The 13771-nt window shown below is 35.9% G+C and overlaps 1 protein-coding gene across 20 annotated transcripts in view; it reads left to right on the forward strand.

The window, feature by feature from the left end:
- Positions 1-5661: 5661 nt before the first annotated feature.
- LOC567670 (probable E3 ubiquitin-protein ligase HERC1) overlaps positions 5662-13771 on the forward strand; it is a 167731-nt gene continuing 159621 nt past the window's right edge. For all 20 annotated transcript variants that reach the window (XM_073935797.1, XM_073935798.1, XM_073935784.1 and 17 more), the window contains exon 1: positions 5662-5968. The gene's annotated coding sequence lies outside the window, so the exon portion shown is untranslated. The remainder of the gene's footprint in view (positions 5969-13771) is intronic.

Here is a 13771-nt window from a genome sequence, read left to right on the forward strand (position 1 = left end):
CTGCTACAAAAACTGGGATGCTATTTTTAAAAGGAACGCTTTTGCACTGTTTAGTAGCCTATATATGTGCACTTTACTAATGTAAGAGACCAATAATGGACCCTCTATATCAATTTCCTTGTGAAATGACATCACCCCAGTGACAGCTATAGTCAAGTAACATATCAAGATGTCATGTTATATATAAAAAACAGCCTGATATGAAGATATATTTTCAAATATAAATAACATTAATGTTAATTTAATTAACACATTATTAAATTAATTACATATTAACTTTGTATGTGTATTTTATAAGAAGTTAAATAGTCAGATTAAATTATAGGACAAAAAACAGATATTCAGGAAATATATAATTACATCCTCCTTTATTATTGTGATGATAATAATATGACACATTTTGGCTGATGACAAAATTAGCCTGCGTCCATTAAATAACATTTTGCATATGCAATGGTGTACCATTAAAGATGCTTTCAGAATTGTGTTGTTATAAACTCACCTGATCTAATATTTTGCCAAGAAGAAATGTAATTGTATTAAATTTGATATAGCTTCCTGTTGAATGCACCTGATTATTTTGTAAATGGTTATTTTTTATTTAAAAGGAATAGTTCATGCAAAATAATTATATTTACTCACCCTCAAATGAGTTTCCTTTTTTTTTCGTCAGCTGAAAACAAAAAAAGGTATTTTGAAGAATGTTAGAAACCTGTTAAAATAACTTGTAGGTGATGCTGCCAAGTCAATGATTAGCCTAAATGCTTCATACACTTTTTTAATTAACTTATTTCGTGTTCAACAGAAGAAATACTAACACAAACACTTTGTGACAGGTGAAAGTTGAGTAAATTATGACAGATTTTTTTTAGTATTTAGTGAACTATGCCAACCCCGCAATGCAGTTGGCCATATCTATCACTAGATGACGCTGTTGACTAAAAATATCACATTTATGTAGTTAGAGGGAATTTGACTGCAATTATGTAATAAATTAAACTTTTAATGAGTTATGCTTCTGTGGTACTTTTCCAGTCCATCCTGTGACGAAGCTCCACTGATTCAAGTCCATTGGTTTGCGGAGGATAGTTTGCCAAGCGCCCAAACAAGTCGTACCGTGTAGGCTACATACACCGGTAGTAAATAAACCTACAGCTCCAGCTGGAACATTAAATATTTGCTCGTTACCTTGAAGCTGAAAGTTCATTATGCGTAGCTATTAATTGACGATTTATATGTAAATTATTTCTATTTGGACCTAAATGTTTACCATTGGGCTACATGTCAATGTAGCTAGGCGAAGTGTTAATAAATTTTTGTTTTGTAAAACTACTGATGCGTGTCGTACAAATAAAATACTACTTTTAAAGACCTTTCTTAAACATTCTTATAACAAAAGTGGCATGTTTTCATGCATGTTATTCACAGTGTTGTAAAAAGCTAAAATATCTAACAATCTTGAGTAACTTTTTTGTTACCAAGTTACAGTTTAAGGCAGGGGGCACTAACCTTTTGGAAACCTAGAGCTACTTTTTGGGTACCGATTAATGTGAAGGGCTACCAGTTTGATACACATTTCTTAACAAATTAGCTAAATTTACTTTTAACTTAATGTTATTAATAATTAATGATATTCATCTAGTGAAGACACTAATCATGTTAAGGATTTCTCACAATAGCTGTCAACAATGATTTAACAAGGTAGGAAACAGATAAATATCAACATGCAACATGAAATATGTTTTTTTTTTTTTTTAAATATATAACTTAATGTAAATTAAAAATTTACACCAATGCAGGTGTGATTTAAAACGAATAGCTACAAAAATATTAGATGCAGCTTACTGGTATGTTGTGCTATGTTGAGCTATTTTTGGAACAGGTCCGCGTGCAACTCATGTGATCTTTGCGGGCTACCTGGTGCCCCCGAGCACCATGTTGGTGACCCTTGGTTTAAGGAGTAATGTAAATGTATGTGTCATGTTCAATGGTCATGTTACTTTTGCATTTGTTTTTTAAGAGTAAGCTAGGCGTAAAATTGTATTAAATTACTTTTAAATGTAACTTTACCCAACAGAAATTTAACTTCAGAAGAATCAGCGGTCCCATTTGATAAATCAGGCCTGTAGGGGGGTCACGAATTTGGTCCCTATACAGTATGTGCTCATTTGTACCATTTTTGACAGTATGCAATCACAAATTGTAAAATTGAAGAAGACTATAAGAAAAATTTAATTTTTATTTATTCAAATAAACACATTCTCACAGAGGAAATGAGCTGGTCAGTTTGTTATGTGCCAATAGGCCACAGTTTTTAATTAAAACAAGTTTTAACAGATTCCTATATGGTGTTGTTGTTATTTTAATGATGCATGATAGTAAATTTGTATTTTAAAAGTCAGTATTTTATATTCAGTTTTTTTTTTAATTTAAAATTCTAATCTCATAATATTATTTATAAAACTGTAATAACTAAACATTTGTAACATTTGCACATTTGTAAATAAACACTGTGGTAAAATAGTATGGTAAGCACTTTGACAAAATTGTAGGAAATATTATTGTTGCATTCAAAAGTGTGGCCATGATCACCATCTGACAAGCTAATCCAGCAAATATTAGTGCTTTAAAAAGTCAATAAAATGCATTATTTAAACAATAATTTAATAGAAAATTAGGCGAATAACTGCAAACAGGTCCACTTTTGGAGAAAAAAAGAACCACCCCAATAGGCTGGCTACAGGCCTGTAAATTAACCCAGATTTTCACTCAAATGAAAAAAGCCATTCTGACCAATTATATATATTTTTAATTAATTAATTTATTTATTAATTATTTTTTTGTCATAGAGACAAAGCTCTAAATGACAATATTGTTATATGGAATTGTTATTATGGAATAAATGCTATCAGAGTTTTATTTAGAAACAAAAGTAGACAAACAAAAAAATGAAATAGTATGTATTAATATTTTGTTTTCACTGCAGTCCTTATTCTGAATGTATACTGCATGATTAATAAAATAAAAAAACAACCCAATGATTAGACAAAAATGGAAAAGTAAAAAAAATGTTTTATTTTTTTCTCTATGTCTGTGTATCTTTGTCATTTCCACAGATTTCACTTAACTGAGCAGTCTGGTTAATCTCAGATGACACAAATGGAGGATAAATTCACTTTTCTTGCCTGTATTCCATCCATTTTGAAAATAGCTGTTTCTTCAGTCTGAGACAAATACGTTTCTATTTTTCAGCATCTTATTATGAGGATTTTCAGAAGCAGGCAGAAGAGGAGGATGTTGTGGATGTTGTGCTCAGAGATGTTGAAGCTTTGCAGTAGATCTTGAGGGCTGTGGATGAAAAAATTAAGGGACTTCAGAGATTTATCCCTGTGTATGATATAGCATTTTACATAATAAATCCTGTCACTCTTCTGTCATCAGACATGGTTTGTCATGCCATCACACCTACACAGCTGAGTCAGCAGACCACTGAAGAACAACAAACTTGACCAAAGACAAAGGTGAATGTGTGTGGGCTACACAGCTGAAACTGCTTACAGCTGTGGTTAGAGAAACAAAGAAGAAAGTTGTTAAAAATATTGTAGTTTTAGTCATGTTTGTAGGAGATTTTGCAGCTTATAGCAGGGATAATGCAACATTAACAGTATGTTATATTCATTCATTAATTTTCTTGTCGGCTTAGTCCCTTTATTAATCCTGGGTCGCCACAGCGGAATGAACAGCCAACTTATCCAGCAAGTTTTTATGCAGCAAATGCCATTCCAGCCGCAACCCATCTCTGGAAAACATCCACACACACACACTCATACACTACGGACAATTTAGCCTACCCAATTCACCTGTACCACATGTCTTTGGACTGTGGGGGAAACCGGAGCACCCGGAGGAAACCCACGCAAAGGCAGGGAGAACATGCAAACTCCACACAGAAACCCAACTAAACCGAGGTTCGAACCAGCGACCCAGTGACCTTCTTGCTGTGAGGCAACAGTATGTTATATTATTATTTATTTTTTTTGTGGAGCATTATTTTTTGTGTAAATTGGCTGAATAGAAAAATGTGTTGCAAAAGGTTTTAAAAACAAAGAAGCAAACAAAAATGTTAATAAATAATAGAACTATATGAAGTCACGATAACAACCAGATAATACTAAAATATGATGATGATTAATTGTAAACAATCTCCATATTCAGTCCAAAAATATCTGTAATTACTTATTATCTTATAACATTTCCAGAAAAATGTGTGTGTTAGTGTGTCTGTGTGTGTATATACACTCACCGCCAATTTATTACCGGGTTGGACCCCCTTTTGCCTTCATCATTCATGACATAGATTCAACAAGGTACTGGAAATATTCCACAGTGATTTGGCTTGATATTGGCATGATAGCATCACGCAGTTGCTGCAGATTTGTCAGGTGCACATCCATGATGCGAGTCTCCTGTTCCACTACATCCCAAAGGTGCTCTATTGGATTGAGGTCTGGTGACTGTGGAGGCCATTTGAGTACAGTGAACTCATTGTCATGTTCAAAAAAACAGTCTAAGTTGATTCACGCTTTACACTGTGGTCATAATGTGGGGATAATGGGATGGACAATAATACTCAAGTAGGCTGTGGCGTTGACATGATGCTCAATTGGTACTGATGGGCCCAAAGTGTGCCAAGAAAATATCCCCTACACCATTACACCACCACCACCAGCTTGAACAGTTGATACAAGGCAGGATGGATGCATGCTTTCATGTTGTTGACCTCAAATTCTGACCCCATCTGAATGTGGCAGCAGAAATCAAGGCTTATCAGACAAGGCAATGTTTTTCCAATTTTCTATTGTTCAATTTTGGTGAGCCTGTGCGAATTGTAGCCTCAGTTTCCTGTTCTTAGCTGAAAGGAGTGTGGTCTTCTGCTGCTCTTGCCCACCTGCTTCAAGGTTGGACGTGTTGTGCGTTCTTCTGCTTACCTCGGTTGTAACATGTGGTTATGTGAGTTGCCTTTCTATCAGCTCGAACCAGCCTGGCCATTCTCCTCTGACCTCTGGCATCAACAAGGCATTTGTGCCCTCAGAACTGCCACTCACTGGATACTGTCTCTTTTTCGGATCATTCTCTGCAAACCCTAGAGATGGTTGTGCATGAAAATCTCAGTAGATCAGCAGTTTCTGAAATACTCAGACCAGCCCATCTCTATACCACATCCATACCACGTTCAAAGTCACTTAAATCACATTTCTTCTCCATTCTGATGGTTGGTTTGATTTGCAGCAGATCATCTTGACCATGTCTACATGCCTAAATGCATTGAGTTGCTTTCATGTGATTGGCTGATTAAAATATTTTATATATTGTGTGCTTTTAATTAGATTTATTTATTTTTAAACAGAATAAGCACAATAATCAAATACATTTCATCATAATTGACAAAACAACTACAAAATAACAATTGATTATAATTATTAAACCATTTCGGTAAAATAATTAAATTATTATACAGACATAATCAGTAAAATAATTAAATATCAAATACCGCAAAAACAAAAGCGAGACACTACGGACCCTTATGATATAAACGTCATGACGTCACGACCCAACGCAGTTGGCGTAAAATCCACCGCTCTGCGCGCATTCCCGAAAAAAGAACGCCGCTATTTTTTCATGGCAACAGCTTGCGGAGCGGCAACCTTCCCCACTATAAACACCCTCCGGCGCCAGATTAACCGGCATTTCGTCCTCACATTGCGTAACTCCTCTATGCCGGCTGTCGTTTAGTTTTATTTCTTTCAGAAGTGTATTTTTGAGAAGGTAAACACGGGATATGGTTGATAATAAAGCGCAGGCTTCACGTTCTGATAGGCAGCAGGTTTAAAGAGCCTCACAGGGGGCAGAGAGGGTTGATCTGCTGGGCGTGAATGACAGAAGGGAGACCGGAGATCCGATCGTTTTGGTGAGCATATTCACACATCTTTTTATATTTAATTCGACGTTGTGTGACCTGACGATGGGCTGTCGTGTTTGGAATCGATGTGGTTTTGCTCGTTAAACAGTTGGGCTCGTCATATGTCAGCTATTTTTGTCTCTTATCACTGTTGTTTTGAGTCTCAGCTGATGCAACAATCTAACGTTAAGTCTTGCACAAGTGACAGTTCATGCATGTTATTGTGCTGAATGTTATGCTTGTGGTCGTATTATATGCTGTGTTTTGGGATTTAGATGCATATTTGCATGATTGACAGATCGTATCTGATGCAGTCTGGTCCACCATGCTGAACAAAATAGCAGCTGCTTGGGGATGATGTAGTGGTTAGAAATGTATGGTATAGATGTAAAGTTGGTTTTAAATTTCAATATCAACTTGTGACATGTAAACATGACTTCAAAACAACATTAGCACTATTTATTTCGCTACAAACAATGTTGTACTTTGACTGATAGTCAATGGCTACCATAATGTTTTGACTATTTAGAAATGGCAAAGAATGCTTTTCTGAAATTATATTATCAAGAAGAAAGTCTGAATGTGTGAATATAAAAACAACTTCAGGGTTCAACGCTAAGGATTTTTTGGTCCGATCGGGCAAGTGGTTTAGATTTTTACTTGCCCTACCAAAATTTTCACTGGCCCCACCAAAAAAAAAAAAAGGTAAGTTAATAGCTATTTTTTAGCCACATATTTTAAATAATGTGTCAAAAATAAAGTCTGTAAATCTAGAATTTCAATACTTAAAAAACAATTGTAAATATAAGTGTTATGCAAACAAAAACAGCAGTATGGAAAATGTGGAGGTATTTTATTGCAGTTTGAAATTATTTAACAAAAGCTGGCTGACTTGTCAAACTGACGGCAAACTATGCATAACATCACTAAATTTTTATTTTATCGTGTTGTTTCCATGTAAATGTCTACTTCCAAGACGCTAGAGACAGACATTTTCGTTTAGCCTTATAATTTGATGTTGCTGACATGTTGCTGTTTCTACGCTGAACTGGTTGTTACCAGGTAACAAAAAAAATAGCATGGTTAAATCAATCATATAAGACGAATCAGAAAGCAATATGTTGTTTACGACATTACAGAGAAGGTAGCATTTAAAGACTTAAAAGCACAAGCTTTAAATTCACGCAATTGACAAATAGTCACAGACAAATTAAATGTTAGTGACTGACAAGGCAGAACTGTCCCAATCGGGCCAGTAATGATCCGGTCTACTGTCCCAAGTGTCTCTCACACTGGCCTGGGCCACGGGCAGTCCTTATTGTTGAGCCCTGAACTTTACCTCAATATGTATGGTTTCTAGTCTCTCAGCCGGGATTGAGGTAAGGTATGGGGACATTCTAAAACACTTAATGTGAAAAAAAGCTTAAAGGGTCACGAAACACCAAAACACATTTTTTGAGCTGTTGACAGTCGTATATGTGTCCCACACTGCTAAAAACACTATTAGGACACCTATATTTCACTAAAAAGTGTAAATTGGTTGTTTTTGCGTTATTTCAAGCAAATTCGTACTTCCTGTTTGAAACGAATTTTTGAAGCTGCGTCACGGTCATGACATAATAGCGTGTATTCCAGCGTGCAGACTGGGCGTCTGTGCCAGAGTGTGCCTTATTACGTCTTACAGTGTGATGCATTAATGCATGAGTAAGGCTTGGTTCAAACCAATCAGCGCGCTCTATTGTGCAACTTCATTAATATTCATTAGTGTCACCGTCTTTACACCACAGAGACGCCACGTTGTGTTGGCAAAACAAGCGTGAAGTGTTGCTTTTACAGTTTGCTGCCATTAAGTTTCGTTTTCATTTTCTCTCTGTGAGAGCTTATCTGGATCACGTGTGGATTAACAGTGTACGCGACGCTCGACAACAATAATTTACGTGTCTAAGGGGGATTATTGTTTACCTGAGAGCTGTTCTCATCTGCAAACGCTGAAATCCGGATTCCGGATGTAGTCTTCTCTTCATAAAGACGCGGCTCTAGTTGCTGGTGATTGTCCTGTCTCTACAGATTTGGTAAGTGAGCGACCAGTGCTCTTTGTATATTCAGTTTGTTCGTATCAAATAAGTTAACTATTGCATTGAGTGCAAACATGTTAGCACCGCATTTTGTGACCGGAATAACACACGCGGCTTTCTGACGCTACCTGCTGTGTGCATCTAAGTTTCCGGGAAATGCGGAGTTTTTTTTCTGTCATTCGCCGTGCGGTATCAAACATTGCATGAAAAATACACGCTTAGAGCAGTTCCTCGAATCTAATATCTCATTTGTCGCGAGGGGCATGAATGAATTCCCTGAATGAAAGAGCCGAACTGCAGTTAAAGTCCGACATTTAATAATTTGGCAAATAATTCGACTACAGATGTCCATGTAGGTTAAACACCATCCCTTTCTCCTGTGTATTTTGACTGAAACTCGCGCGTGCCCAAATAGACACTCCCACACCCTCCCACTTTAGTTTCTCCGATACTCCCCCCTAAACAGAGCTGGACACCCCCACTTTTCTGACTTTTTCCAAAGAAGAGGTGTGAAAACACCCTGCTGAAACGAGGGGGTTTCATGGCCCTTTAAAATAGGTTAATGTACCTAAACATCAACCAGAGAAACCCAAATTTCTGTCCAACTTTGCTTGTAATTAATCCTAATGACTAGGGTTGTCATGATACCATTAATTAATCTTATGATACTATACCAGCTAAAGTATCACGATACCAGTATTGCGATACTGTAATTAATAATTTAAATTATAAAGTTTAATAAAATTAAATAAAATTGTCAGAAATCTTACATTTTATACTAGAATAGGCCTACTTGAATGTAATCCATAATTCCCTTAAAGGTGCAGTGAGTGATCTGCCAAAATGCTAACTGCTTAGCATAGTAGCTTTGGACGGCGAGGAGGGACTGTGATTCAAAGCCACACTCCTAAACTTGCGAACGCGTGCACCGTGTCACAACAGCAGGCAACCCACTAGTTCATGTCATCGCCAGTCAGATTAGCATGGTAAACAGTATAGGAAGGCTGTCATTGTTTAAATGATCCAATGTGAATATAAAAGCAACTACAGCTCAATAAAGCAGGTTAGGCGGAATAGCTTTGTTTACTGATGTTTTGTTGTTAAACTAAATAAATATCTCCATTATCGATGCTGTCAAAGGTCCCTTAAAAAAACTAAAAATAGTCGTATCAATCTTTTGCCGGGAGATTTCAGTGACTGAACAACACGTCTGTGCATATAAGGCATTCATAACAGAACACAATCTAACACAAGCTTCGCTTGACTAAAATAGTTTTAAAACGGAACATTACCTGTCTAACAGTAATAGTTCAGCTGTGATGTTGTCGTCCTTCCTCCAGCGTGCAAAAGTAACTCCAGTATTGATTCAGGATTTTCAAAAGTTTCAATTCAGCATTTGGTTTCACCGTGTCTGTAATTGTCTTGTGAACATGCGGCGCTCATGCAGACGGGCATGCGCAAATGGCGGATCTGCGTGAACAGATGCGCAGAAGTCCGAATCTGCATTTGCATTTGCTGACAGACAGCTTGAACTACTTATCGGAATTATAGGAGATGTCGGTCCGACAATATTTAAATGCATTTACATTTTTTAGTTTTATGCCTAACCCTGAATATAAAAATACATATAAATACATTTAGATCGTTTACTTTAATCATTACTATTGAACTGTGAAGAGACTTTCAACCAGCACAACAAAACATTTTTTTGAAGACAATCACATACTGCACTTTTAAGGCCAAAAAGTATTATTTGCACCCACACAAAATTTCTAAATTTTTTGTTGTTGTTTATTTTGTAGCTAACTGACCAACTAAAAATGCATTTAAATAAACATACAAATTATACAGAATGAAATTTGTTACAGAAGAGCATTTTTCCAACAAAATTAGGCAATATGAAAATTAGTCAACAATTTTTTAAGTGTTGTCTGTTGCTTTTTTGGGGTTTTCAGGTTATCAGGTGACAATTCCAAGTAATTTAAAATTTCACTTTGTGAGTCGCTCTTAAAAAGGCAAGGCAAGGCAAGTTTATTTATATAGCACATTTCATACACAGTGGCAATTCAAAGTGCTTTACATAAACAAAAATAAAAGAAACAAGTAAAATTAAAATAAAAACAAATAATAAAAATGTGTAAAAAAAACAACATAAAAACAGGTAAAATGTGATATAAAAGAATGAAGAAGAAGAGAAAAACCTAATAGTGCAATCTGTCGGACGCAGCACAGTGCTCATTCAGTAAAGGCACAGCTAAACAGATGTGTTTTCAGTCTTGATTTTAACATACCTAATGTTGGAGCACTTCTGATCATTTCTGGAAGCTGATTCCAGCAGCGGGGGGCATAGTGGCTGAAAGCTGATTCACCCTGCTTTAACTTGATCTCTTTGAAAAAGAGATTGTTGTGGTTGTTGTAGCTACTAAATCATATTGACAGGAACAAAAATTAATTGATTCAGATGTGCGTTCGAACTGAAGCGTTAGAAAATGTGCAATTGGCTACCATAAAAGGTGCAAATTCTACAGTATTGCAAACTTAAAGGGCTCCACAGTCTATTCAAATAAAATAGTCTGTTGTTTCACAAACATGTGAGCATTTTAGTGATTTTTCCACATTCATACATTATCCATTGTAGATAAACCATTAATGACGAAACTACCATTTACAAACTACAGTGGCACCACCACTATTTTGGAGCCATAGTATCGCGATAATACCAAAGTACCGGTAAACCATGCAACCCTACTAACGACTGTAAAAACGATGAGTCTCAATTCCATATACAATTGTACAGTTCATTTGTTAAGGTACATTAAGCCACGTTAAGCTTTTTCCTTATAATAGACTTTAATGGTGGAGAACACGCTTAACATGATGTTTTTCACTTTATCTATGGAATTTGGAATTGTTCTTTGGGGTTGGGGTTAATAACAAGTAACGTTTGACAAAGATTTGTGTTTCTTTGATTAATGTTCAGGTACATTAAGCCACGTTAAGCTTTTTTCACTTTAAGTGTTTTAGAATGTCCTTAAAGTTGGTTTTAAAATCATACATTTGGATTTTCTCTATATTGATATCATTTCAGAAAAGTATTCCTTGCAAATTCTAAATAGTGGAATTATATTAGCCGCCAATGACTATCAAAGTACAACATTGTTCACAGTCAAATAAATAGTGCTAATGTTGTTTTGTAGTCATATTATCATGTGATTTCAGGCCAAATATTCAAAGTATGATGAACAATAGGGAGCACATTATAAGTTGTCACTGAACTGTGCGAATATAAAACCAGCTTTACCTCAATTTAACCGGGTTTTGTTGTTTTGAACCTCTGAATGCTGATATACATGCCTGAATTTTAACTACCGTAAAGTAACAGTTCACCTAGACACTAAAAAACTCACTATCAAATTACTCACTCATCCTCAAGCTATACAAAATGTAATATTTTTTTTCTTCAGTAGAATATTAAAGGAGATTTTTGAAACCATGGTCCTTGTTGATTCAAAGAATTTAAGACTATGAGAGCCCCAACAGCATATACAGGCTAAATAAAACTAATACATGTGGCTCCTAGCAATACACGGAGGTCTTATGAAGAGAACTGATTGGTCAGTGCAAGAACCTGAACATTATTCCAGAAAAAGCAGAAAACAAACAGGGATGCTGTTTTGTAAGCGGTCTTTAAATCAGACGTTCCCAAACTTTTCAGTCTGTGACCACCAATATAACAATGCCAGTTAATCGCGACCCCCAATATCCTTTGAGGGGGTTATAAATATATAAACCTAGCACACAATGGTGCACACAACCTATAGGTCCAATTCATCATTTTATTTTGAAGAATGCCACTCCATCCTCCATGTTCAGTTGTGGCCTGAATTTATTTTTGATATATGTGAGTGCCGTAAAGATGTCAGAAAGTGTACCTGCTGCCATAAAATCAATGTGCTGTGTCTTTTACAGTATATAACCTAATCACTCCAGGGGTCGCAAAAGAATCAAAAATCTGATGGCTTTTTATTTGCATGTTGTTTTTTTATGTAAATCTAAACTACTATTTTTGTGATGATGATTAAATGATGACAGAATTTTTAGCTTTGGGTGCACGATCCCTTTAAAAACAGTAATAACTTTTGCATTGACACAATGAGTTGAGAAGTGTGTTTGAGGTAGGGATGCACCGATACATTTTTTTGGTACCGATCCGATACCAAAATTCTGAGTATCGACCGATACAAATTCGATCCTGATACGCTGATAAGCATAAAAAAACAAAACAAACTTTTTTAGTAAAAATAACAGACCTATAGGCCCACTGTATATGACAGATGGCACAATCTAACCAAAAACATGATGCTTGCTGTAGACTAGGCTACATTATTTGAGCATTCGTTATGACATTGATCTGTTGTTGTGACCCAGCTTATGTTTCCTTTTTTTAATATTAAGATTGTTCTTGGAAATCTGTAAGCTACCACTATTGACCCTAATCAAAACACAAACTCGTCTGTTAAATATTGCGCCCTTCATTTTCACTTTTATCAATTTAATCAACTACTTTGACCACAATGAGCCAGGCTTTACAAACTGTTTGCGGCACTGAAAGTATTCCTCTCGGAAGAATAAACTCAGTCGGAAGAACGAGAGAACAGAAACTCATTGTGAGAATAATTTTACAGAGCTACGCAGATCGCGTCTGCGCAGCTGGAGCATGAATGAAATGCTTGATGCATCACTGAGACACAGTGCCCAGCCCTCTTGTATATGCAGAAAATTCCTAAACTAAGCAGCACAAAGGGAAGAAATCAGTGCATTGAGGATCTGTCCAATGTATTATTAAGACTTTTCTAATTAAAAATTTCAGGTAGGCCTACTTTGTGTGTGAAGAGCAGCAGGTAATAACCCTCTCTCCCATTTAATGCAAAACTAAATGCATTTTTCCACAGATTATTTCTATTTACAGGAACAAATAGTCTTGAAGAAATTTTTTATGTTGTCATGAACATGACTCGCAGTTTGAATTGTGAATGAATGAAGAATGATTGACAGAAGCAGCGGCGGAAATCGCTGAAATGGACATGAATTTAACCACTTGAATATTCATCTGTACTTTACATTAAACTATAGAATGGCTTCAGATTATTTACGATTAGTAGGTCTACATGACAACTTTCTAGTGCCTTATTATGAGCTACCTTCATGACTTTTGTTGGTTTATAAATTACACCGAATATAGCGCACGTGCAAGATCAGACTTGGATCGGTACCAGATGGGTACCAAGTACCCAAGTATCTGGATCGGTTCATCCCTAGTTCGAAGGGAATAATAGATAACAGCTACTCTATTAGGTATATTATCAGCTACGAGTACAAAGACATTGTTAATTTTGAAATACTTTGATAAAAAAACATACTTTTTCATATTTATAGTGTTTTCAATTATTTCAGAATTTTGTCAGTTCACTGCATACACGGCCATGATGGAAATACTTTCGAGTTGCGGAGTGTGTGATCAAAAAAAACAACAACAAAAGTTTAATATTTAACTTATTTTGCTTATTATCGGACTTTTATTTTGAAATGCGTGTGGGACAACCGTACCGTTTGACATGTGAAATTCCAGTGCTAATACGACCTTGAATATGTAAAGTGTGGATTTGCATATATTGACGACAAAAAAGGCTTAAAATGTCAGTGTGTCATGTAGTGAGGTGCTCTCACAAGAGCATGA

This window comes from Danio rerio, chromosome 21 (genome assembly GCF_049306965.1).
Source record: "Danio rerio strain Tuebingen ecotype United States chromosome 21, GRCz12tu, whole genome shotgun sequence".
NCBI lineage: Eukaryota > Metazoa > Chordata > Actinopteri > Cypriniformes > Danionidae > Danio > Danio rerio.